Genomic DNA, 27,811 nt, shown 5'->3' with positions numbered 1-27,811 from the left:
CAGAGACTGCCTCTTGACTCATATTCTGCACCCAAATTTCCTTTTGCCAGAAGCCTGTCTTATCTGACTGTGCATTTCTAATACATTGTCATCACCATTATAATTGATGGAGGCTCCATAATGGTAGCCTTAAAGATGGAAGTCTTCTGTTTAGCCAATCTTTTAAAATATGAGTCTCGGAGTATTCATTGTGTGCATTCATTCAGCCTATCATAACTATAAAGGGAAGGGAGCAGCCCTCCTGTGTACAATACTATAAAATCCCTCATGGCCAGAGACACCAAAATCATTTTACCTGTAAAGGGTTAAGAAGCTCAGGTAACTTGGCTGACACCTGACCCAAAGGACCAATAAGGGGACAAGATACTTTCAAATCTTGGTGGGAGGAAGTCTTTTGTTTGTGCTTTTTTGTTTTGGGGGTTGTTTGCTCTTGGGGCTAAGAGGGACCAGACATGAATCCAGACTCTCCAAATCTTTCTGAACCAGTCTCTCATGTTTCAAACTTGTAAGTAACAGCCAGGCAAGGCGTGTTAGTCTTGTTTTTGTTTTCTCAACTTGTAAATGTTCCTTTTTGCTGAGAGGATTTTACCTCTGTTTGCTGTAACTTTGAACCTAAGGCTAGAGGGGGTTCCTCTGGGCTATATGAATCTGTTTACCCTGTAAAGTATTTTCCATCCTGATTTTACAGAGATGATTTTTACCTTTCTTTCTTTAATTAAAAGCTTTCTTTTTAAGAACCTGATTGATTTTTCCTTGTTTTAAGATCCAAGGGGATTGGATCTGGACTCACCAGGAATTGGTGGGGGAAAGGAGGGGAGATGGTTAAATTCTCGTTGTGTTAAGATCCAAGGGATTGGATCGGTGTTCACCAGGAACTTGGTGAAAAAGCCTCTCAAGGCTACCCAGGGAGGGGAAGGTTTTGGAGGCAAAGAGGTGTTCCAGACACTGAGGAATCTGGATGGTGGCAACAAACCCAGATCTAAGCTAGTAGTTAAGCTTAGAAGTGTTTATGCAGGTCCCCACATCTGTACCCTAAAGTTCAGAGTGGGGGAGGAACCTTGACGCAGCCACTCAATCTGTTCATTCTATATAAGCCTAAAAAAATCTGAAGGACTAATTGAAATACAGGCAGCTTCACAAAACTGCTGCTAACCACTGTTCTCTCTCTGGTTAGGGCAGTATGTACTCATAATATTCACGGAAACACATCAAACTGGTGAAGATGGTGGATCTATTAACATGCTTCTTTGAGTAGAGGCTAAACGTGAGGCACACAGCAAGCCTGCCTTTAACTTTATTGATAAACGGAATGTTGCCCAACAACACCCTCTAATTATAACTAGAAACATTTGTAGGTGCAGCTCTGTCATTATTGCCTCACATTATTATATGCAAAGCAGATACAAGACAAGGCAATGTTTTTGTGTTTAAAAACTGCAGAAAAAGAAAAGACTACCTAACTGAAAAACTTTTTCAGGCTGTACATCATTGCATGCAAAGAGTTTGCAATGCAAATATTTTGCAAAGGATGTATTGTTTGTCTTGCTGTTTTTAGTCCAGAGCAACAGACTGCTTTGCAGTCTTTGCTTTGTCCTTTTTCTTATTTTCATTTTCCCCAATTACATCTCATGATATAAACTGTGGATTTTCCCCCCTACCACGTAATCTAGAGAACTGACCTGATGTGAACTTTGAATCTCATGAGACAAGATGCCTTCTCCCTACGTAAGTTATGCCCTTTAAGATTTGGTCAAGGGTATCTTTGGAGAAACATATCCAAGTATGTCTCCAAAGAGTTTTCCTTTTAGATGAAGGAAAGATTAGTTTCATTTTAGTAGAGAAATTGGCCCCTCTTTTATCCCATTCCGTCCCACCTACATAGCCCTTCCAGAGAGAGAGAGATTAATTATGGAGTTTGGAATTACAAGTATTGCCTCTGACAAAACTTATCCTGCTATACAATTAAGTCTCTTGCAAAATGTGACACTTTGTGGAAATGTGGGGAGGTTAATTCAAACTATTTGCATAACTTGTTTGCGGGGTGGTTATTTTTCTAATACCTAGTGGATGCACTACTCTTGAAGAGTATTAAGAGAAATCTGGTTAGTTTGTCACTTCCATCTTGGAAAGTCTCATGAAGACAGTTTGTTAGTAGAAAGTCATAGAGTTGTATGAAGTTTCATAGAAATTATAGGGAAAAAAATCTATTCAGGGATTTCTAGTTTCTTGGCTCACTGTTTTGATTTATGCAGTGCTGTGTGTTATAATACCCAATCCTCTGAAGAACTCAGGTTTTTCATTTCTCTCTTAAAAACTGTACATCCCACATGCTTGTGAAGAGCACTTAGAAAATAAACTAATATACAACAGGTGGGCAATCAGTCTTCCAAGATGCACTTTAAAAACAGGTCATCCATGCACTGGGGGAGGGACAGCTGTTTAAAAAACAAACAAAACCCTTACTGGAAGATGGCTGGCAGTCTTTCCCATGCAGCCTGCAGGTAGAGAAGACAGAAGAACTCCCGGGAAACCCCCCAAGTGAAGCCTAATAGAGCTTCCTGGCCCCTATACAGAGATGTTATCCGGTCCTAAATTTTTTAAGGCCTTTCTAAACAGACTTCCACATGAAAGATAGTGTGGAACTCAGTGTATAAGACAAAAAGTGTGTATTTCCAAAATGCTTCCTTTTGAAGAATGGCGTTTAAATGTACTGTGTGCACCTGGTATTTAGCTGAGACGCACGGAGTACCTTTCCCAGACCTAAAGAAGAGCCCTGTGTAGCTCGAAAGCTTGTTTCCTTGTCCAGCAGAAGTTGGTCCAGTAAAAACTATTATCTCATCCACCTTGCCTCTTTAATATCCTGGGACCAACCCGGCTACAGTAACACTGCAAACAATGGAAGAAATTGAATTTTGCCATCTGAAATGGAAGCTCCATAAGATGAAGAAACAGGAAGAAAACTTATGTGACATCTACTTCCTGAGCAAAGGAAAGAAACAAAATGACATCCACAGAGAACTCACCATTTACAATCCTCTGACCACTACCTGCAATTCAAGCTGTTCAGAATACTTTGCAGAAGGACTTTGTAGAAACTGAGGAACCATCTTTTGCACATCATACACTCCAGAAGGGTTCACCTCAAACAAGAAATCAACACATACTCATAAACACTGGAAAGAAAAAAAAATCAGGAAACCTACCTCAAGATCATGCAAGAAACCCAAAATAGCTATCAAAAAAGCCTGATGACAGCCATCCAACACAAAACCAGGAAGTGAAGCCAACTACAACTCCACAACTCGCAGAACACCACTTCTTGGAAAAACCATGCCATCAGGACCTACTATATGACACCTCAACATCATCAATTAATTCAGCTCAGGTAGAGGGTACTCTCTCTCTGGGACTGAACTGTTGCCCTACCATAGAATCTGATACCATACTAACAGGTGGAGAACCAGAAGAATTCTTTCACAACTATGATGGCACCACGCATAACTTCCTTTTTGTCTGACTGTCAGTGAGGATGTGTATCATCTGACTGGACACCCAAAGTGTACAAAACCAAATACTTGATCATTACATTCATTACTTCAGGAAAAAAAAAAAACTGTGAAATCATTAACAAACACAACTTCCTCCGAAATTTCTCCACCGTTGAGGATAGCTTATACAGTCCCTAGTGGCCAAACCAGCAGATAGAGTGGGTGCTGTCATAACTCTCAAGCCTGATGATTATGTCAATGAGGACAACTGACAAACATCTATTATAAAGAACTCAAAGAAGACCCCACATCGTAATTCAGCCAGGAATTTAAAGATATCCTCAAATCCTTCCCCAAACTACTCCAAGAGAAACTCTATAATCTCATCCTCCACAAACTCATCCCATGACCCCCTAAATGCTTCCTAAGATACACAAACAAAGGAACCCAGGCAGACCCATTATATCTGGCCTGGCACTCTGACTGAAGGACTATCAGGATGCGGAAACCATCCTCAAACCACACAAAGGGCCAGCTTCCTCCAGGACACAACCTATTTCCTTCAGAAACTTTGCAACATTAACAGCCTTGCTCAGAACACCATCCTTGCCACCATGGATGTCCCCTCCTTCTATACCTACATCTCTCACAGTGATGGAATTGCTGCCTAACTCAAATATCTACAAGGCAATGGACAACACTCAGATATACACCCCCAAACACATCTCCAAACTCATCCATTTCATCATCACCCCATAGAAATTTTACTTTCAACAACAAACACTTTGTCTAAACCATGGGAACATCCATGGGTACTAGGATGGCTCCCGAATATGCCAGCCTCTTTATGGATCACCTTTTGAGGATGAATTTTTGGATAAATACATCACAGAACTAATGATATACCTGAGACTGATAATATTTTCATCTTCTGGAGAGGGAACTTAACCTCCCTAAGAATTGCACCACAACTTCAACAACTGTCTTCCCATCCACCAAACTCTCTAGAAAACTCCTGCATCAGCATCAACTTCCTGACACCACAATCAGCTTCAACAATGGAACCCTACATACATTTGTATACACAAAATCCTCGCTTCACCACAGCTACCTTCATAAATCCAGTAACCAAAACTGGTATTTATAGTCAGGCACTCAAATATCACAGAATATGCTCTGAGGAGAAAATACAGGATACACACCTCAACACACTTAAAACTCTCTTCACCAAACAAGGACGCTCCACTAGAGAAGTAGATCACATTATAGAACAGGCCATCCAAATACCTAAGAGAACCTGCTTCAATACAGAAAGAACCTCCCTTCTGGCCACATGCACCCTAGTTGTCACCTACCACTCCACACTGGAACCCATATGAGATATCTTTAAACAATTGCAACCAAAACTTGTTGGTGACCACGACCTGAAAGAAATCTTTCCCCCCTCTTCAGGCCTTCAAATAACCCCCTAACCTCACCTACCTCTTCATCAGAAGTAAGCTGCCCACAGACTAAGACCCACAAACTCAAAGCAGTACCAGATCCTGCCATAACATCAGATGCAAAACCTCCAGACCTATCTGCACTGCTGTGATGATCAGTACCTCCCACAACATATACAATACCTCCCTTTTGAGATCCCTTGTGGCTCATGAGATTTAGCACCTCAAGTGCACTAAATGCTCCAACAACACTATATGGCTGAAATCAGACAATCACTACGCTCTTGAATAAACTCACTCAGCAAAACGATAGAAGCACCATATTGCCTGTGGGTGAATGTTTCACAAAATGATCACTCCATGTTGATCTGCCAGTCCTCATCCTCAAAAGAAACCTGAAAATTCCTTCAAAAGATGAGCCTGGGAGCTTAAATTCATAACTTTGCTAGACACTAAAATTCATGGTCTTAAAGATACTAGATTTATGGCTTATTACAACAATCTGTAACCCGCTAAACCTCCTCCCACCCCTTTTTTTTGGTCCTATCGCTGCAGAGGTATTAACGGTCCACTTCACCTTGACTGTTCTCTCAGAATATGTGTTAACTATTTATGCTAAACAAACTGTTCCACATTGTATTTAGCTGTGACACTGAGTATCTTGTCCAGATATAAAGAAGAGCTCTGTGTAGCTTGAAAGCTTGTCTCTCTCACCAACAGCAGTTGGTCCAATAAAAGATATTACTTCACCCACTTTTTCTGTCTATATGTGGAAAAGCACCTTTACCCCCCATTGTGGTTCTGAAATAGTTTCAATATGCCTTGTTTGGAAGATCTAAGGGGCTAATTGTTCTGTGGTCTGTTTATGCCAGCATAAGGATCCTCACCAAGAGTAGCACAGGCACATGGGGCCTTTTCAACTGCAGCTTCAAAGAGGCCTAAGGGCCTGGGTGCATGTTTGGGACATTCCACAGGACCAGGTAAGTGTGGTGATAGGGGGTATTGTTAGGCATCCCTACACTCTGGTGATTCCTTGCTACCACAGGTCCCATACAGGATCTGACTTGGGGTGGAATGTACAGAAGTTAAGTTTCTGGCAGCCCCTAAACAGAGGAGGAGAAAGATGACTCTCCTCTCAATTACTGTACCATCCTTAACACCAGTGCAGGGATGAATTTCCCATTAAGTGACTTTTCTTTTTTCTGTCTTTTCTTACTGATCCTGAACACCCAGGCTATCTTATCCAGGCCTTGAACACTGGCAGAGGAGAAAAATAACAGGTTAATTAAAGACACATTGCTGCTCTCAGACAAAGACTCTATTTGGCCAAAAAATGGAGACATTTTGCTAAATGGAAACTTTGCAGTGTTTTGACAGGTGGGAACACAAACCTTCTGTAAAATCCCCTGTTGGAGGAGGCAGATAATCCTAGCTCAGTGCTGAATGAGCAGATAAGAGTACAAAACTCTTTAAGAAAAATCCCAGGTTTTGCCTGGATGAAACCACTGTTTTGTTCCTTCTGATCTGAATAAGGCTTAATGCTCTACAGGTGAGTGTAAGATGAAGACCTGTATTAACATGAGCTCCCTGCTCCCATCAGCTTTCCATGACTCAGTGGCTAGACCACCATCAGGTTTGTGGAGAATTGCACAGCTGTGTGCAGATGCAGCCCTGATGTGAACACCTTACAAATTTTCCATGGAGAAAAAGCTAGAGATTTTGTCACTTAAATGTTAGTGTTTAATCTTGGATCAAGATTTCCTGAAGACTTCTTATACATACTGTTTTTTTGTTTTTAAATTAATACTGTATTTCCACAATCCTCCAGTACACACTCAGCCCTTCTAATTCAGAATATATATTTGCTTGTAACATTTCATGAGCATGCAGAATTTCCTGTACAAATGCTAGAAAATATAGTAAATTTGGTCTTACAGCTAACGGGTGGGATTGGAAGTAAGGACACCTAAGTTCTATTTCCAGCTCCACCAAAGCCTCAATATGTTACTTTGGACACATCACTTAACTGCTGCTGCCTCAGTTTCCCTATCTATAAAACAGGAATATTACTTGATTGGGTAATGTGAGGCTAAATTCAGTAACACTTGGAACATACATCTCTATAAAAGGGAAAAGATTTTAATTATAAATAAGGCAATCAATAACTCTCTCTCTCTCTCTCTCTCTCTCTCTCTCATAGATCCTTGAGATAAAGGCTTGAGACACAAGAGGTTTGACTTATTCTCCGACTCTTCCTTAACTAGAACAGTCGCTATTAGGTAGTAACTTCAGTTACAAATAACAAAAATATCTGGAGTTTAGAAGTATTGATTTGATTGTTTTGTTGTTTAATTTGGAAATATTTCCAAAACACTTCCAAAATATAAAGTGCTACGCTATATAAGCTTTCACTGTTGTCTATTCACTTCTAGTTAGTTGAGCTTATTCCAGAACTTTGGACAGGCTTCAAACTGGGCTAATATGCTTCTCGATTATATAGGCAGACCTGCAATATGATATAATTCACCGTAGTTCTGTTTCTGTTGTATAAAGTGCTTGCTTCCGCTATTCCTTTTCTCCCGTTTCAGTAAGGCTGGCTAAGTTATATTTCTTAGTATATTAGTTAATATACTTCCAGTTGGCCTAATACTGTCAGAGGCAAGTCTGAGGAATGTTAATGTTTAACATTTGTTGGGTGTAACAATAAAATCATAAGGGGGGATGCAGTTCTCCACAGTACTTACAGTATCCGCAACAGCTATATTTATAGTTGTTTATATTTGATGGGTCTGGATTGTGGACCTATAAATTCTAAGGCACCAGTTCAGGACAACACTTAAGCTCATGCTTAACTTTAACTTCCTTATGTACAGGGAATTTGGGAATTTCTTATCCTGACTCATTACTTTATAATATTTGCTTTTCAAGAATGATTGTAACCAATAGGGTATGTTTGTTTACATATCAAACTATATTTTAATGTTTAGTATATTATACATTATGGGTCAGATTCTGGCCCTTCACTCCAGCTGCTTTTCGCTGCTCTGGGAACCAGTTTATCCTGCTACCTGGGAATTCCCCATGTGAAAGGTGATATAGAGCTGACTAGTGGCTCCATGTGATCTCTCTCCCAGTTCTTGGCATAGTGCGTGTGGCTGGGGAAAATTGGGCATGGCTGGAGCATCTCTGCATTCTGGCTATTTCCAGCTCCCAGAACAGCCTCTTTGGACTGCTCTAATTTATGATGAGGTCTGCTCCAGACCTTGGTCAGCCCCATAATTTTGGAGCCACAAAAGAGGCACACAGCCTGCTTAGCCCCTCCTCTCCCAAACAGGCCAGAGCATGGCTCAAAATCTAGATATTTTGTTTCTAGCCACTTTTACAATGACAAGCATTTCTTAAAGAAATAAGATATTTAACATTCAATGCATCTATGAATTCTCCTTAAGAAATATCCTTTAGGATTTACAGTACTTGGCATTCTCAAGATACTGTGACATGTAATGAGCAAGAATTATCCTCTGGTTTGTGTATGCCTATGGACAAGGGCCTATCATTTTGCTTTATAACCCTTGAGTCTGTTTTGTGACTTTTTTCTTGCTTCCCAATGAACATAAATTCCAATTTCCTGCTGGTATGTCTGAGGCTTCTCTTAGGGATGATTTCAAACTTTTTGTTTACTGCAGGATGTGGAAGCAGTTATTGTGGTATTTCAGTTGACAGAATAAAAAATAAACTTGCAGTTGTGATATCTTTAAACTGTGCTAACTTGCTTTGGGGTGGAATGACGGGGGCAAGGGGTGAATGGCAATAAATTAAGCCATGTCAAAGAAGAGTAGATAAAATGAATGAGTGCTGATTCATATTTATAAATGGAAAGAAAGTGACAGAGGAATAATGCAGAAGTACTCAGCTATGAGTAACAGAAAACTTTTTCTCTCACTGGTTTGAATGTAGTGGAGGCTGAAAGTTGTTAGTGGCTATGAGAAGACAGTCTCCACTTACTTTCTATAGGATAGAACTGGCATCTAGATACTATGGTGACCAGCAACCTAACAGGACCTTAAATAGACATCTGCATAACAAAAGCTACAATTACTACTAACTGCCATCCTTATTAGTGCATTTGAATCTGACAGACCAGGACTTGAACTTGAGTCTCCCACAGCGTGGGTGGGTGTACTAACCACAAGTACTACTTTTAATAAAGAAGCCAGTCATCAAGTGGGCATGGAGTCTTCATGATCCCTAAACCACACAAGTGTCCCTCATTAACCTGATTGAGGCACATTGATGGGGTAGCATGGGGAAGTCTGTGCTGCTGCTTGTGGTGTACCTGTTCTGTGGATAAACAGATGACTTCAGTCTCCAGTGCAGACAATTTATCATTTTCCATAAGCAAGAGTGACTCTTAATAGAAAGATCCAAGCCACAGTCTGGTGGCACTAGTCCTAGAAGAAGTTGCAGAAGCACCGAGTGGCATGAAAAATAAAAGCTGTCAGCATACAAGTAGAAGTATGGGATTGTCTGGGGTAAGTAGTTTTGAACATACTACATCATGGGGACTGAGAAGATGCCTGTGGAAAAGCACGTGAGTACCAATCACTCACTCACTCATGCCCGTCACCCCAATCAGGGTATGGGCCGCCAACCACAGATCTCCAGAGTCCTCTATCCTGGGCCATTCGCTCTAGCTGGTTCCAGGTATAGACTCGTACATGGTCCTCACGTTCCATGTGCCTATGGTAATCCTCCTGGTTGCAAGAAGGGTAATCGGCTTAGTGGCTTCCTCATGGCTTTCACTACCCAGCGTCATGCATCTTCGAGTTGAAGACCCTTCTTTTTCCAGGGTAAAAGTCTCTGTCTCTATTGTTGGCGTTTCTGTAGCAGGTTGATTTTTTACGGGGTGGAGTTGCTAGCCCCACGCCCAACCCTCCTCCTTTATCCTGACTTGGGACAGGCAGATGGCCCCAAAGGACCTCTCTGGTGGAGTTTGAGTACCAATATTTAAGATAAAAGGAGACACACAAGACTATGGGCTTGCCTACATTTAAAATGCTACAACTGCACCATTGCAATGCTTCAGTGTAGACACTACCTGCCAATAGCATAGGTAATCCACGTCCCGGAGAGGCAGTAGTCAAGTTGATGGAGGAATTCTTCCACTGACCTAGCATTGTCCACCCAGGGACTTAAGTTGGCCTAACACCACTGAAGACTCTGGATTTTTCACACCCTGACTGATATAGTTAAAACAACCTAATTTTCTAGTGTACACCAGGGCTGTGGTAACTACCATGGCATTTAACTCATGAGCAACACAAGGAAAATCTGGGAGAAAGTTATGGATAAGACACTACAAAGACAAAGGTCATTGACAATCAGTTTTGTTTGTGTTAGGCAAGTCAACAATTGACATAATCTTTGCATTAATATTACTTGTTGGAGAAAAATAGAGAAAAGGGGAAACACTACACACATTATTCATCTATCTTGAGAAAGCTTATGACCATGTTCAGAGAGAAGTCATCTGAGGGTGTATGAGAATGAAAGAAATACCTAAAAACTCCACCACAAATGGAAGGCTATGTGGAGAAACTGAACAATTTCTATTAAGAGTCAGGGTACATAAAGCTCCTTTTGAGCACCAACGTGAGCACATGCACTTACAGAAAACATCCAGAGAGTGGCATTGTGGTGCACCGCTTTTTGCAGATGATATTGTAGCACTGGTGAGGGAGAGCAAAGAGGAAGTGGAAAAATTTTGAGAGATGTAGATGTATATTTGAAAGAAATGGCATGAAAATAAGCAAATAGAAAACAGACTGTATAGTTGGTAGATTCCATGGTAGCTTGCAGGAAGACCACGGGACATTAAGTCTGGTTCAAGTACTTATGTTTGACAGTACAGGATAATGATTAATGACAAATTTATAGGCAAAACAGGAAAGTCATGGACTAAATGGAGAGAAATGAGCAGAGTGAGCTGCTCTAGGAGAATGCCTATCAATTGAAAATTAAGATCTACAGGACAGTAAATAGGCCTGTACTTTTATATGGCTCTGAATACTGGGCACCGAGGAAGAGACAGGAGCAGTTATTGAATAAAGTAGAAATGAAAATGTTAGGAGGCTGGAACAGGCTCAGAATGAATGAATCAGAGGAAGTGTGAAATTGGTACCAATGATGGAAAAGGTATATATACAGTATACATTTTAAACAAACAGTTTAATACTGTTTACAGCTATGCTGATTGTGAAGCTTGGTTGAAGTGGTGAAGTAAGAGGGTGGGATATTTCCCAGGGAACGTCTTGCTACTAAATCAGTGGTTTTCAAACTTTTGTACTGGTGACCCCTTTCACATAGCAAGCCCCTGAGTGTGACTCCCGCGCCCCCATAAATTAAAAATACTTTTTAATATATTTAACACCATTATAAATGCTGGAGGCAAAGCAGGGTTTGGGGTGGAGGCTGACAGCTCGCGACCCCCCCATGTAATAACCTCTAAATGATGAACTAGCACTCTTCTGAGCCCTCAAGGGTTAATACAGTGGTGTTAATATAGCCTCTCACTCTACAAGGCAGCAGGAATGGAGGGGAGGGGAGGGGAGACAGCATAGCAGACAGAGACAGACATACACCTTGTGTTCGGGGGAAGAGAGAGAAATTCACATTGCCCCTTTAAGTAAACTGGCCCATTCTTAAGTGCTTTGTCTTTTTAAGTGGATCAGGAAGTTGAGAGAGTAGCTGCTGCCCCAGGCTCTCTCTGTCTCTCTGCGTCCCCCTACTCTGCTCTATATGGAGAAGCATGGGTAAGCAGGGTGTAGGAGCAGGGGGAAGGGGGACACCCTGACAGCCCCCACCCCCACCCTTATTTCCCCTTCATAGCAAGCAGGAGGCTTGGGAGTAGATCCAAGGCAGAGCGCAGGAGCAGCACATGGCAGTGCAGGGAGGGATAGCTGCAATTGCTAGCCTGCTGGCAGCTGCTGCACAGGGAACTTAGGGGAGTGGGGGGCTGCCAGTCCACCCTGGTTCCAAGCCCCCACCAGCCAAAGACGTTAGAAGGGAGCATTGCACAACTTTAAACAAGCATGTTCCCTAATTGATTAGCAACTTCAACTTCAACCAGGATGACTTTAAGTGGGGAGTTACTGTGCCTACGCATTCCATGCAGGACTATCATCCACATACTCACCCAGATCAAACCAACAGTATAAGGTGCTTAGACTGTAGAAGCTATATCTTGCTAGAGTAGACTTTTATCTCTAAGGGCATGTCTGGACTACAGCCCTAAGTCAACCTGTTGGTCGACTTACAGCCACTGCGGTAATTACAGCCATGGTACTAATTGATGTCCACCTTACCCTCCTTCTGTCAGTGATGTGCGCCCTCACCAAGAGTACTTCCACTGACTGAAGAGGGTCCACGTGGGTGGCTGAGAGCCAGTAGCCCAGCGGCTCTCCCTTCTGGCTGGGGGAGGGGGGGCAGCTGCCTAGGCTTCTGGGAGTAGGGAGCCTCCAGGCAGCTGCCCGGCTGGGAGTGCGAGTGGGGGGCAGCTAGGTTCTAGTTGCCCAGCTTTCTCTTCAGTTTCCATGCTGGAGCTCTGATATTGCCAAGACAGCCAACAGTCCATGTAAGGGTCTACACAGACACTGCATCGCCCTAACTACACCACCGTAAGCCTTACGCTTCTCATAGAGATGGAATGATGTTGGTAGAGTAGGGCACTTACATTGGTGGGACAAAGCTGTAGTGTGTACTCTGACATTGGCTGATGTAAGCTGCTCTTTGTCGACCTAACTGTGTAAACCAGGCCTAAATCTATAGATTGGTACCACCTTGGAGATTTTGAAAATAGAACATTATTTAGGGCAGCAGTACTGATTTAAGATAAGAGGTAGCAAGCTCTGAAAGAAGTCTGTCTAGTTCTTCAATATCTAGATTCAATTATTTTAATATCTAAATGGGAAAGCTTTTTTCTTTCTGAAATTTTTGTAAGGGTTTGCTTAGCTGATTTCATCTTATCATGCTTCCATATAGGTTATTGTCATAAACAGATAGCTAAGGGTTAATGTCTTTTTCACCTGTAAAGGGTTAACAAACAGTGACCTGCAATACCTGACCAGAGGACCAATCAGGAAACAAGATACTTTCAAACTGCGGTGGAGGGAAGCCTTTGTTTGTGGGTTTTGGGTTTTGCTTTGTTCTCTCTGAGTTCTGGAAGGGACTAGAGGTGCAACCAGGTTTCTGCCAATCTCCCAGTACATTCATAATGACTAGGGTTGATTGGAAAACAATTCTGTTTTATGAAACATTTCAGGGTTTCAAAATTTTTCATTTTGGTGCAGAACAAAAATGACCTTTTACGAATTTTCATGGAAAAAGATGGTAGTCATGCTGGGAGAGAGCCCTGCTTCAGAATAGCCAGTAGGTAGGTCATTTGTCTAGGCAGTAGGAGACAGAAGATAAAGTCCCTGCTCCAAATTAGACAGAAAAGGGACTTAAACTTGGGTTTCCCACATCACTACTGGGCTATTGACTATTCTGTAGGGGGTGTCATTGAGAATTTTTGATGATACTTGCATGTTTCCAGGAAACACTTAAGTTTTAACAAAATGGTGTTTTTCGCTGGGGAAAAGTTTAATTGAAAGATTGTTGATCAACTCTAATAATAAACCTTAGTGCTTTTACAGACATGAGCCTAGGGGCAAAGTAGATCTCAGGAATCAAGCATCTGTACTGAAAATCTGCAGACACTAAAATGGAGAGTAAAGGTATGAACCTGTCCAGACTGATACTGGAAGAATTAAGAGATTTTGTGGACTAGTACCTGCAGGCGAGCTGGAAGTGATGGGCGCTCTAGCATTTGCATACTTCTACATTTGAAAGACTTGTTCTCATATTTTTTAACCTACAGTCCATCTATATGCAAGGCAAATGGAAGGACTACATAAGAACCTCTCACACAGCTTATAGTATTCAACATATGTCATTTTAAGTTTAAAAAGTGCATTGTGTGAAGGGTAGTGTAGGCAGGGTTGGATTAAGGCAGGGGCTTTAGGAGCTGCAGCCCAGGGCCCCGGCTCAAAGGGGGCTCCGCAAAAATAAATCATGGGCAGCGATCTCCAACTCCCGGCTGCTAAAAGTCTTGCAGTGCAGTGGGGTGCTCAGCCAGGCTCCATTGCAGGCTGTGGCCCCACGCGGCCCCTGGTGGATGTGTGTGTGGGGTGAGGTGGCTCCATGCACTGCCCTCCCCCCCGTACTGACCTCACAGCTCCCAGCCAATGGGAGCTACGGGGGTAGTAGTTGCAGGTACGGGCAGTGCAGTGATACATGCTGTCCCCTTCCTGCTAGGGGCTGCAGAGACACGCTAGCAGTCGGCCCCTTCCAGGAGCAGTGTGGGGCTATGGCAAGCAGGCACGATCAGCTGGACCTGTGGACAGGGCAGGTAAACAAACTGGCCCAGCCTGCCAGGGGCTTTCCCTACACAAGCGGCGACCCCTGTTTGAGAAACCTTGGTTTACTTCAATGTGTTTGTAATCTACTCTATCTTTGCCATATCTAACTGAGACTGGGTCATCATAAAACTGAATCTAGCCTATTTAAAAACTGCCCCAGCCAGGAAAGAGTTGAGTAGTTCAACTCTTTTCAGTCGCCTCAAGAGGAGGTAGCATGTTCTAGATTTAACTAGAAAATATGGTCTGATTTGCTTTTCACTCTATTTTTACACCACTGTTATTCCACTGAAGTAAGTGATTTACTTCAGGCATACACCAGTGGAAATTAGTAGAGAATGAGTCCCACAACCCATTCACTTCCTTCTGTGAGGGTTTTGACAATACAATTCTTTTATACACCTGTTCAACATTTCCCCTTTATTTTGCATATTATTTGGGTAGACTTAAAAAGCCTAACTGTATTCATACAGTAAGAATCCAGCGCTAATGTATTAACCATTCTTTATGAAAGAGCAGCTGATATAAAACTTTGTTTTGGGGTATTCTGTCAGGCAGTCTTAATGCAGTACTTAGGCCTAAATACTCTTCCAACTGCATGGCCTGTTTTCTCTTCCCACGGGGAAGTGGTTTTGTTTTCCAGATAACTTATTTATCTGAGTCAGAATTGAGCTGTTACAGTGTCAGAATAAACTGGAATTGAGCACAGGTGAGTTCAGTGAATGTTTGCTCTGGATAAAAGACTGAAGGAATCAGGCCTTTTTTTAGAATAAATGATTTCTTCCACAAAGCAGGGGCTCTGTTCCTGCTCCCTGTGAAGTTAATGGGAATTTTGCTATTGTCTTCAGTAGGTGCAAGCTTCGGTCCTTATTTTTTAGAAACCTGTCATCTCTGCCAGGTTAGTATAAAACAGGGGTTCTCATGCTTCATTGCACTGCGACTCCCTTCTGACAACAAAATTTACTACATGACCCCAGGAGGGGAGACCAGAGCCTGAGCCCACCCAAGCCCGTCTGCTGTGGGTAGTGGGCATAGTTGAAGCCTGAGCCCTGCTACCCAGGGGGGAGGGGGGTTAAGCTGAAGGCTAAGGGCTTCAGCCCCAGATGCTGAAGCCAAAGCCTGAGCCCTACCACCCGGGGCTCCAGCCAGTCCAACCCCAGGCTTTGACCCTGGGCCCCAGCTAGTCTAACACCAGCTCTGGTGCCCCCATTAAAACAGGGTTGTGACCCACTTTGGGAACCCCTGGTATAAAAGAATCAGATGCCATGCCTGAGACTTCCACCTCAAGGAGCAGGTAAACTGGTATTTCATTGTATGACAAATGGTCAGTGGCAGTAAACCTAACCCTGCTGTGATGCCCTGGCCTGGCCCTGCCTGCTCTATTGCACTTAGCAGCAGCGAGGGACCCTAGGGCCCCGAGTCTCTGCCACACACGGGCAGTCAGCCCTTGTCTAGAGCAGGTCTTTGGAGCCGGCGGGGGATGCAAGAGGGAAATCCCCCCCCCCTTTTTAAAGTTCTCCAGTGTTTGCTCCTTTAGAAAGTTAGTGCCGAAGAGCGGGGCACCGGGGCAAATCTCATCTCAACTTTCCCTTGTGTCTAGTGTTGACATGTGACAAGCTCCCTCAGCTAATGCAGTGGGGCCAGGCCTGGCGGAGTCCGGGGCGGGGGGCTCCCAAGGGTACTGAGCATCCCCCGGGCTGGCCGGCAGGTGCCGAACTGGAGCCGCCCCAGTTTAGACCCTTGCCCCCGGGACGGAAGGTGGTTTTCCGCGGCAGCTGCGTCCCTCACCCCGCCTCAGAGCGGGGCACAGCTCCCGCGCGGGCTGCCGAGCTCCTGGCCGGCCAGCGTCGGAGTCAGGCCGCCTGGGGGCGCTGCAAGCCGCGGGCGGGCGGGGCGGCTGGAGGTGCTGGGAGCGTCCCAGCCCCTTCCCAATCTCGAGCGCCGCTGCCTCCGCCCTGTGCCCGGGGGGCGTGGCTGGCGCCCGGTTCAGTTGCACTGGCCGAGCCGGAGAGCGGCTGCAGTGCGCCGGGCTGCGGGAGAGACGGAGCAAGCTCGGCGAAGGGAGAGGTACAGGGCGTCCCGGGGCCTGGGTGGGAACAAGGGGGAACGGTGCTTTAGGGTTTGGGCAACGCGGTCAGAGGTTACGGACCGGCACTGCTTGGGGGAGGCGCGTTGTTGCCCGCTGCCCTGCCCCGACCTGGCTTTCCCCGCACGTGCGGATGGGGTGCCCCCTCCCCCGCGCCGACACTTCTGCGGAGCTCGGGAGGACAAAGCTCCCGGAGAGGCGCTGGGCAGGCGGGACTCTTCCAGGTGAAGCGGTGTTTGTGTGGGAGCTGGAGGCGCCCTCTGCGTGGAGCTGCCCCCCCACCTTCCGCCTGCCCTCTTTGTTTGGTCTTGGTGAGAGGGATTGTGCGTGTCCCGGTTCTTGTTTCCCCGCGGAGATGGGATTGAAACCAGATCGAGAACCAGAGGAGACTTGTATCAGAGTTCCCAGACCCTGGGGTGCCTGATGTGTATGTGTGCGCGGGGGAGGTGGGGTTGTGAGGTGTAATGAGTCTCTGTTTTCAGCGCCCATGGGTGTTTGCTCCTTTGTGAAGAATGTGGCTGAATATTTACTGTTGCAACAAGTTACCTAATCGTTGCCATGTTGTTACTATGCCACACAGTCCGGCTGTGCCTGCTGAGATCAAACTCCACCTGGTATTCACATAGCAGACTGCTTTGCAGGTTCTGTATTCTTAAAAGGAAGGGACGAGGCAAATATATTTGTGGAGACTTAGCCTGGATGGATGGAGGCAGCTGTTACAAAACTGTATCCATAGGGTTAACTTCAACCTCAACCGTGACAGCAGAGCGAAAAACCCACTCTAAGGAATGTCGGGGAAAAACCACTAAAAGAACACTAGATTGCTAAATGCATGAATCACAATATGTAACATTGCATTGGAAATCTCTTCTAGAGATGACTCCTTCAGATAAAAGTATTTAGTTTGAAATGATATAGATTTGTTATGGCTTTTGTTAGCAAGTAGTGGATCGTTATAGACCTCTACAAAGTTGAATTTAACCAGGAGCTTTGGTGTCCATAAAGATGGTCCAGATTTTAAAACCAAATCTAAAATCAGTGTGTGCGCGCTTTTCTGGAGAGGTCATTACATCTGCTTTTTGTTTTTTTAAAGCAGCTATCTCATGTGGAAAGCTTCATTTAATTCAAATGGATGGCTTAGACTAATTTTTATACAGATACATGTATGAGGGACGATTGTGGGAGGAGATTGTCATTATCTTAGAATGGAATTTAAAATTCCAAGAACAAATAATCTCTAGGAGAGGACACTATTATTTGGGAAGGGCTTCCAAGACCTGGAGAGTTGTGGAAATGGCCCAAATGTACGGACTTTAATTTAGGTACGACATGAATCTTGAAGGGCAGACTGGTCATGATAAAAATTGCCTGTGCATATTAAGTTGTGATATATCAGGATGCACTGTTGTACATCCGTTATGCTTGTGGTTTTTAAGAAGGGCATAATGCTCCTTCCTAAGTGACTAGGACTCCCCCTCAGAAACAATGGCTACCCTTAGCGAGGCCTTCTTATGATCGGGCAAACACTGCTGTAAAGGCACAGATACAGCATTTAGGGGTTCCTTGTCTTACACCTAAAATAATCATTGGTATTTTAGTTGTGTACATATATGCACTTATTCTTTGTCTGACAGCATGCTTGGTACACCATGTTATGTTGATAAGGCATGGTCATTGTCCCAAAGAGCTTATGGAATATTAAATAAAATATACTTCAAGAGCTGTTAGCCTGTGTATTGGAAAGAAATGGTTGTTTGAAATAAGGCAGGTTAGAAATTACCACTGGCAAACATCATAGGTCCTGTAAAATGGCTGACTTTTCAGTTTTAGTGTTGAATCATGATTTTACCATATCCTGCTATCCTATTGTTAATTGTGAATTAAGGGTGGCAACAGGCTGCCCATCCTTCCTTGGGTGAATCATCACTTTGTCAAGTCCTGTATCAAAGGCAGGGCTTTCTCCAAGTTTTGCTAGGATGTAAACGTAATCTGACACATTTGTTAAATTGGACTTCAAAAGTGGGCCAATTTTAAGTGTATTAAAACATAATAAAATTTCTCAGTTTATTTTCATAGAATCATAGAATATCGGGGTTGGAAGGGACCTCAGGAGGTCATCTAGTTCAACCCCACTGCTCAAAGCAGGACCAATCCCCAGACAGATTTTTGCCCTAGATCCCTAAATGGTCCTCTCAAAGAAACTGCTGAGTTCAGTTCATCTGCAAATTTGACACCATCAGCTCTGGACTAAACAAAGACTGTGAATGGCTTGCCAATTACAGAACCAGTTTCTCCTCCCTTGGTTTTCACACCTCTACTGCTAGAACGGGGCCCCATCCTCCCTGATTGAACTAACCTCATTATCTCTAGCTTGCTTGCTAGCGCATATATATATATATATACCTACCCCTGGAAATTTCCACTACCTGGATCTGACGAAGTGGGTATTCACCCATGAAAGCTCATGCTCCAAAACGTCTGTTAGTCTATAAGGTGCCACAGGATTCTCTGCTGCTTTTACAGATCCAGACTAACACGGCTACCCCTCTGATACTCTCAAAGATTGAACTCACAATCCTGGGTTTAGCAGGCCAATGCTCAAACCACTGAGCATCCTCCCCCCCCCCCGCCAGTCTTCCTTCTGATTATAAAAATGTGACTTTATAATAGTGTTCTTTTATGAAGCATAGTGTTTTGGGCTTGATTCTGTAGTAAAATGTACTGTTTTGTACCATCACAGTTATTCCTATAGCAATATACAGTGGTCAAAATTCAAGTCAGAATTTTCCTACAGTTACCGCACCATGGTATCTTAGAGAACCACGCTTTCCCCCCATACTTAGAATAGAAGATGTTGCTGGAAACTACATGTTAATTGTTGGCGTGTATTGGATATTTTAATGGCTTCTCTATATGGATACTACAAAGAGGATTATGATTTTTTCACAGGATTAAGCAGAAGATGAACTCTTATTAAAATATCTTGAAGAGGAAGCACAGGGACTCACTGGTTTAAAGCCTTTAACTTTTTCTGAAGTAAGAGCCTCACTTCTAATCACATCTATGAGGAGGACATAGGGACCAGAAAAGAGAGGAACATGGATTTAAGGTGGTTGAGTTTAGCTAGAGAATTACATTAGCCCTGTTAAATTTAATGTAAAACAAAATCATTTTAGGAGAGCAAGTGTACATCTCTGGGCCATGTGCTTCTGTAGGAGGATGGGAGAAGAGAGGCAGGCAAATGAGAAGAGGAAGTGGGGAGAGACACTGGAAACCTCAGCAAAGCCATTAACTTTTCCCACTGCATACTCATAAAGGGCTGCTGGCAATGTACAGAAGATGTCAGAGGTCTTCTTTCACACAACCCTCTGAGATCATCAAATTTCTGAGCTCTGTGGGAACAGAAGTTCTCCATGCTGGTTTCTGATCTCATCTTTCCCCACCAGCAGTAATATCGGAAGTGGAATAGCTTGGGAATCAGCGAGAGAAGTGAAAGAAAGGTAACGTGGAACATAGTCAGCAGGACAGCTTTATGTAACTGTAGAACAACTTGGTTGGTATAGCAAATCTTTTTTCACACTACATGTGCTCAGAAACGGGACAAATGCTTGCACACTGGGGAATGTTAAACAATCTGGCAGTAGAACACAGATCTTATTTATGGCAGCTCAAATGCCAAATTGTTCTATAATTCTTACCTTGTATTTCAATCATCTTTTTTTTTTTTCAAGTTAACAAAGAATAAATTGAAATGAAAAACAACATTTTAGTGAATTATGTTTCAAGAGTTTGGGAATTTTCTGACTTAAAAAAGATGACAGGACAAGCAAAAGCGTTACTGCTTCTTTATGAATATGGAGACACACTATTTCATTCCCTCCACCTTTTAAAATATCAGCTACATGTCTTCTCCCATCTTTGCTGGGGGATGACGGCACTATCATTGGAGGACCACAGTAGTGATGTTCCAGCCCAGAAGGCTGTAACCTGATCTGCAGCTTCCCTTCCCCAAACTGGGGAGTAACAGCTCTGCTTACATCCTTAGACATGAAGATCTGATATTTCTAATGTAAAGCTCAGACAGAAAACAGTTTCTTAAAAACTTTAAGACGCTTTATCATAAAGCAGCAGTAAAGGGCAACAATGGTTAATTTGTAGGGCTCTCAAGTGATTAAAAAATAAATACCATTTATTTAAATATATTTGGATGTGTTCTACATTTTCAAATATATTGATTTCAGTTACAATACAGAGTACAGTGCTCATTTCATATTTGTTTTTTATTACAAATATTCATGCAATCAAAAATTAGCATATTTTTATAACAAGCATCATCAGCATGAAAGCATGTCCTCTGGAATGATGGCTGAAGCATGAAGTGGCATACAAATGTTTAGCATATCTGGCATGTAAATATCTTGCAATGCTGGCTACAAAAGTCCCGTGTGAACACCTGTTCTCACTTTCAGGTGACGTAAATAAGAAGGTGGCTGCATTATTTCCCATAAATGTAAACAAACTTGTTTGTCTTAGCGATTGGCTGAACAAGAAGTAAGACTGAGTGGACTTGCAGGCTCTAAAGTTTTACATTGTTTTGTTTTTGAGTGCAGTTATGTAACCAAAAAAAATCTACATTTGTAAGCTGCACTTTCATGATAGAGATTGCACTACGGTACTTGTATGAGGTGAATTGAAAAATACTACTTTTGTTTATCATTTTTACAGTGTTACTATTTGTAACAAAATAATATAAAGTGAGCTCGGTACACTTTGTATTCTGTGTTGTTATTTAAATCAGTGTATTGGAAAATGTAGACAATCATCCAAAAATATTTAATAAATTTCAATTGGTATTCTATTGTTTAACAGTGCGATTAATTTTTTTGAGTTAATCGCGTGAGTTCACTGCGATTAATCGACAGCCCTATTAATTTGTGCTTCACAGTTCCCAGAATCAGATGGTCAGAAGTGCAGATTTTTCCTTTGTACTGATCCTAATGGGAACAGGCTATATAGCTTCTCACCACAGTCCAAATCCATACGTGTTATGGAGAGTTTTGGGATTTTTGCCAGGGGGCTGTCTCTGAATTCTGCTTGGAGCTCCCATCTTCTGCTTCAGATTTTGGTATTTGATGAATGTGAAGCACCCTTGTTCCGCTTCTGGATGCTGGATTGGAACTTTTGTTTTCTTTCCCCACCACAGGGTGTAGGTAGGTTCCATATTAAACCCATTTCCCAACCGCCTTATTGTTTGTAGGCAGATGTGTGTAGGGGTTTTGGGGGGGGGGCGGGGCGGGGGGGAGAAGCTCTGCTCTTCTATTCCTGTGGGTCCTCCAGGTTTTCTTGTGGTGGGTGTAACCTGGTGTCCTCTCAGCTGCCATAGGCTCCTGCCCTTGCCTCCATTCCCCCATTCTTAGGATTCTCACCATTGTGTGAGATACTTGTGCAAGTCCAACACCATTTCTGCAATCTTACTTATTAAAAGAATGCAGTCCATCTAAACAGCAGTCTAGTAACCTTCCCTTTTTGATTAGGGGTACCCCTCCTGGGCTCACCATTGTGCCCTGTGTTTGCAGGGCTGTTGAAGGGGAACTTAACATCCCCCTCCCTCTGGAATTCCCAGCTTGAACCTTACAAGTGTGTCAACTCCCATCAGTACCTGTCTGCAGTACCTGATCCAGGCTACTACTGCAGGCCTCCTAATTCCCATTTAAGAGTCCCCTGCCCCATCTCCAAGGGCTTTTGCTCCTGCCCTTGGTGCAGGGAGCTTTGGCTAGTGTGGAGCCCCTTTTCCAGTCCTCTCTGACTTCGGATCCCCTGTAGGTCTGCCTGTCTTCTATCCAACTGAGCAGGCTCCCTCTTAAGGTATGTATGTCTTCACTGTGATTTAAAAACCAGTGGCTGGTCCACATCTGCTGACTTGGGCTCAGGCTAAGGGGCAGTTTAATTGCAGTGTAGACTTCTGGGCTCTAGGACCCTATGAAGTGGGAGGGTCCCAGAGCTCAGGCTGGTGACAGAGCCTTGAATTCTACACTGCAATTAAACACTCTTTTAGCTGGTGCCCCTGAGCTGGAATCAGCTGGCATGGGCCAGGTGCAGTAAAGACATACCCTTAGAGCAGTGGTTCCCAAACTTTAACAACCCGCTAACCCCTTTCACTAAAATGTCAAGTCTTGTGAATCCCCTCCTAAAAATGAATATTTCCAGCAATTTTCTCCCTTACCTCAGCATAAATTATAAAAGCAGTGATCTTGAAAATATAAAAAAAATTTGACATGCTTATTCCACACTGTTAATTAATTATTAATAATTACAGTATTTTTATTACATTATGAAAACAGCAACACACTTCCAAGATATCACTTTTGTAGTTTGTCTCACTTTTGATTAAGCCTGTTATAAGACAAGGCTCCTATCAGAGGCGCCAGTAGAAAAAAGGGGCAGGGGTAGGGGGGGAATGTGTGTGTGTGTGTGTGTGTTTGGGGGAGAGGGGGACTACCAGAAAAAAAGGGCACCTCTGGCTCCTGTGTTTCATCAAGGAGTATCAGATGTGAAACAGCATGAAGATATTTAAGAAGCCAACTCAAGGAGTTCCTCATACACAAGTATTCAGGTCTTGAGCAGTCCAGGCAAACAATACACATTACAACAAAGCTTAAACTTGTTGTTCTTCATAGTAATTTAAAAACACTAGCAGCCTATTTAATTTTAAAAACAGCAAAAAATATCCACCTTCCTTTCCATTTCTTATAAGGAGTCTTGATGTTTAAATCTCCTCAGTGTGATAGATATGCTTGCTTTGATCTGCTTAGCTCTTGGAAGTCCCCAAGGTTGTGGGCTGCTGGCCCTGTGCCGTCTGGGGTCCCTGGGGACAGCTCTCTCCGCCATTAGGGAATTTTTTTTCTGAGACCCCCCTGTAACCTTTTCATAAACCCCAAGGGTTCACGAACCCCAGTTTGGGAACCACTGCCTTAGAGGAAACACCATATGCAGGTTATTAGCACATAATGCTTGTTCTCCTGAGCCTTTGATAGCGGAGCTCTTCCTTGGATAGGTCCAGATTTTGCTTCTACTTAGTTTCCCAAGAAGTGAAGTAAAATTTACATGATTCTTGCCACTTTCATGGTAGTCCCCAAACTTTGAAGAGCAGCTGTAAAGCTGACTAGTTCAGCTCAGTTATTGCTTGGAATTGTCTGCAGACTCAGGAAGACAATTTTATACCGGTTAACCATTCAGATGTGCCTCAGAGCTAATCTTTACTGCCACGAGGACAAGAAACATAATTTTCTTTTTGATGAAGGCATAAATCCTGCAGAAACTGGTAACTTGCGTCTCCCCTTCTCACCAGGGAAAGTTTACGATCTGTGTTGGTGACTAAACTTGTGGTTATATCATAGTATGTTCTGCTCATGCTAGTAACCTTGTAGTGGTAATGAAAAGCATTGTTTCATTCTAATAGTCTGTCAAAGGGTGGATGTACTCCGCAACTTCTGACAGGATACTTCTAAAGCAAAAAAACCTAAAATATAAGCCTGGTCTAGACAGAATAGCAGGAAGGATTGACTTGGGAATAGTGTGGACAAGAGGAAAGGATGGGATCCTTTCTGTCCTAATGGAAAAACTTGCAAGGAAATTAACAATTCCACAGTTTGGAATGAAAGCAATCAACATATGGGGTTTACTGAATTTTCTGTCTGCTTGCCTAGCTTTAAACAAACTGAAGGCTGAAGAGACAGAGCCCATATATCCAGAATTTGCCAACAGTGAAGGCAAGAAATGTTTAGAGTGCCAAAGCCTTTTTGGGATTTGGGGGTGGGGGCAGAGTGCTCCTTTACACTATTTTCCTAACCCACATTTATACTATGCTGCCTAACTGATTTGGTGTAGGTGTGCTGCTCATTTCAGTCCTAAACATCTTCATAATCTCTGCCTTTCCCTCTCCCTGGAAGAGGGAAGGTTGCTGGAGTGGACATAAGCAGCGTTCCTATGCCATTGGGCAAGAGGACCAGATGTAGGGAAAGAGTGGGTGTGGTGGGCGGGAGAAGAAGATGACAATTAGAGAAGCTCAGCAGAAAGGTGAGGTAGTGGGTACAATAGTATTGAAACAATTCAATGCATATTTCTCAGTATTCAAACAACGGATAACAAAGAGGTGCTTATTTTTCACTACCATCTGCAGAAAGCTGTTATTTTTAATTGCTTGTGAGAGATGCCAGATTAACAGCACTAGAGTGCATTAATCCATCTACAGCATGGTCTGGAACAGTGTAAGCTTCCCTGCCCCAGCCCACAGATACGCTTTGGAAGCTCTGTTGTCGTACTTTCCCTCTCCTTATTTCTACCCCTTTACTCTTTCTCCCTACCACTTGCACCTTCTACAGTGGCACTGAGAATGATTAATAGGAAAAATTAAACGGAAGTAATGACTATAAGAAGGAAAAAGTTGTATCAAATAAATAGTAAGAGATTAAGATTCATAGACCCAAAACCTGGCCAATGTTTTCTTTCTTGTTTGGAGTTCTTATAATGTTTTCCCCTCGCCCAGCATGTGAACATAAGTACAGGTTGCTGTTGTTTGTTTTCAAAAAGCAGCAGCCTTAAGGTAACCAGCAAATGCAGGAAATGGAGAGGGTATATTATGCTGTATTTAGATAAGCCTGCAAATTATTAATCTGAAACTTAAAAACCAAATGTGGACCCCTGTGTGTGATACTTTTTGCACAAAAGGCTTCTGAAAAACTTATGAGCAAAGTAGAAGGAATTGATTCAGTACTTTAATTCACCTGTGTTGAAACCACGTCCTAGAGTTAGAGCCTAATATGGCCTCTAGTAGATCATTGAATAAGGAGTTGCTGGATGCCACAATTAGAGAAAGTTCCTCCTGCTGCTGTTAGGTCAATCTTGTCCTGCTGTGAAATTGATGATGATCTCATCAATTTCCCTGTTCTGTAGTTTTGCAAAGCATTAAACACTGAGGCTAGGGGATGAAGAGGCTGCATCAGTCACCTGTCTCCGATTACCTCAGCTAGGAGGCTCAGGAATGTAGTGAAGATCTCCCAATGACCAAGGAAGCTGCCAGAGGTTTCTTGGTTTAGGGTGGGGAGCAAAAAGAGGAGAGAAATGGTCCTTCTAACTGAGAGGCTGGGCTGTGGATTCATGTTTACCAGATGCCTACTGATACACCTGAGCCCAGCATCCTGCTAGGAATCCCAGCAACTCTCTTTTCCAGCAGGGGAGGTTGCCTCTTGACAATGGAGGAAGGGAAGAAGGGGGTAGCGAGAGGTTTCTTTAGATTGTGGCCTGGCTAGTAGGTTTAGCCAAATAGTCCACAAAATTTTACCAGACACTCAGCAACTGATGTGTGAGGGGATGAGTGGATGCATGTGGGTGGACGGGGTGATTGAAAAGTTACAACAGAGAAGTATGGTATTTGGGGGTGAGATTTTTTGGAGGAGAATTAGCTCAACAAAGGGTAAGAGGATGGAGGGAGAGAGAAAGTGCTTCTATATCCTAGGAAATTTCCCCAAATCTGGGAATTTTTGAGTAAAATGTTTGAATGAAAATTCCCAATTTCCCAAGTTGAAACATTTTACTCACAAATTTCAGGTTTTGGGAAATTTCCCAGGATATAGAAGCACTGTAAAAAAAAAAAACAAAAACAAACCTTCATATGGGAATTTTTCACCAGATTTGGGAAATTTTTAGTGCTAGGTTGGGAAAAGTTGGTATCGCGATATAGAAGTACTGGAAACAGACATTGTAAACAGTGCAAGAAAGCATAGATCATGATCTGGAAAGAGAAAAGAAGATCAAAGTCAGGGAAGGAAAGAAAATACAAGAGGTAATTGATGTTTTTAAAAAGACCAGTTGAATAGAAAGTTCTTCGTTAGCGTTACTATCCATATTATGTTTACCTGTTTTCAAATACTGCTGGTGCTCCTCACCCTATTGCTCTGTCTTACTTTGAGTTCTGCTTCTTTTCCGGGTGCTGGGTGAGACTGGAGGGGACAACTGGGAGTCTGTCACTCCTGCCTGGTGTGTGTGCTTTGTTGCCGGGGAGTTGGAGGAATGTCTTTATTTTCCAGTCCTAGTGCTTGGTGGGGGAGAGTAGCAGCCTGGCATGGTGTTAATGGGAGCCAGAGTAGGAACTGCAGAGCCAGCTGTGAGGCAGAGCATTTCAGGAACACTCCCAGCTCTTCAAGGGAGGGGTGGGGGGAGAGAGCGAGCTCCACCTGCTCCATGTGCTGAGTGAGGAAGAAGCCCCCTCAGCATGTGAAACACCTCTGATTTCCTACCTTGCCACAGGAGGCAGTGGAGTGGAAAGGCAGCCAGTCTGAGGTGTTGCCTCATTGGGAAGCCCTCTATCTAGTAGGGGCAAAATGTGACTAGCTGCTGTGGCATTGACCCTGTGGTCTGTGAACACAGAACAGATTGAGAGCTACCCTGGTCGCTGTCTGGTTACAAACTGTTACATGTAGTAATGACAAAGAATCTGAAGGTTACCTTGGCAACCAAAAAGGTGCAAAACATCTTTTTTTTTTTTTTTTGTGTTGGTTTAATCTGAGGATATGCGATCTCTGAGATAGCCTAAGGCCACGTCTACACTACGGTGAATATCGAATTAGCTAAAATCGTTTTATAAAACTGATATTATAAATTCGTTTCATGCGGCCACACTAGGCACAGTAGTCGGCATTGTGCGTCCATGGTCGAGGCTAAAGTCGATTTCTGAAGCGTTGCATTGTGGTAGCTCTTCCATAGCTATCCCATAGTTCCTGCAGTCTCCCCGCCCCTTGGAATTCGGTTGAATCATTATTGTTGCGGTGGTTCTGGGTAAATGTCGTCAGTCATTCCTTCCTCTGGAAACATCAGCTGACATCTTTTGCGCCGTTTTCCCTGGATTGCCCTGGCAGACGCCATAGCACGGCAACATGGAGCCCATTCAGCTTTTTTTTTTTCCGGCACCGTATATGTACTGGATGCCGCGACAGAGAGGCGATACTCCAGTGCTAACACAGCAGTTCACTTGCTTTGCATGATAGCAGAGATGGTTACAGGTCGTTCCGTACCGTCTACTGCGGAGAAAACTGACAATGATGATGGTTATCTCTCTCCTCTGTACTGTCCGCTGCCATCATGAGTGCCCCTGGCTGAAATGGGGCGCAACGCAAAACAAAATTGGGATTGACTCACTTGGAACTGAGTCAATCCCTCCCTTATGGTTTCTAAAAAGTCAGTCCTGCCTAGAAAGGGCAAGTGTATGAGGACCAGTGTATGAGAGCACAGCTGCTCCGTGTCAGTATCACAGGGGTGCCCTGCAACCCCCCCCGGTGCTTCCCT

The 27,811-nt window shown here is 43.4% G+C and overlaps 1 protein-coding gene across 4 annotated transcripts in view; it reads left to right on the top strand.

The window, feature by feature from the left end:
* Window positions 1-485: 485 nt before the first annotated feature.
* Window positions 486-27,811, top strand: part of MYO1B (myosin IB) — a 208,653-nt gene continuing 181,327 nt past the window's right edge. For 3 of the 4 annotated variants that reach the window (XM_032763336.2, XM_032763335.2, XM_032763332.2), the window contains exon 1: window positions 16,380-16,452. The gene's annotated coding sequence lies outside the window, so the exon portion shown is untranslated. Of the gene's footprint in view, window positions 506-16,379; window positions 16,453-27,811 lie in introns of those variants that run through there. The other variant, XM_075070045.1, reaches the window with a different exon arrangement.

The sequence above is a fragment of the Chelonoidis abingdonii genome, chromosome 10 (assembly GCF_003597395.2).
Source record: "Chelonoidis abingdonii isolate Lonesome George chromosome 10, CheloAbing_2.0, whole genome shotgun sequence".
Classification (NCBI taxonomy): domain Eukaryota; kingdom Metazoa; phylum Chordata; order Testudines; family Testudinidae; genus Chelonoidis; species Chelonoidis abingdonii.
This window is presented reverse-complemented; position numbering and strand designations above follow the sequence as displayed.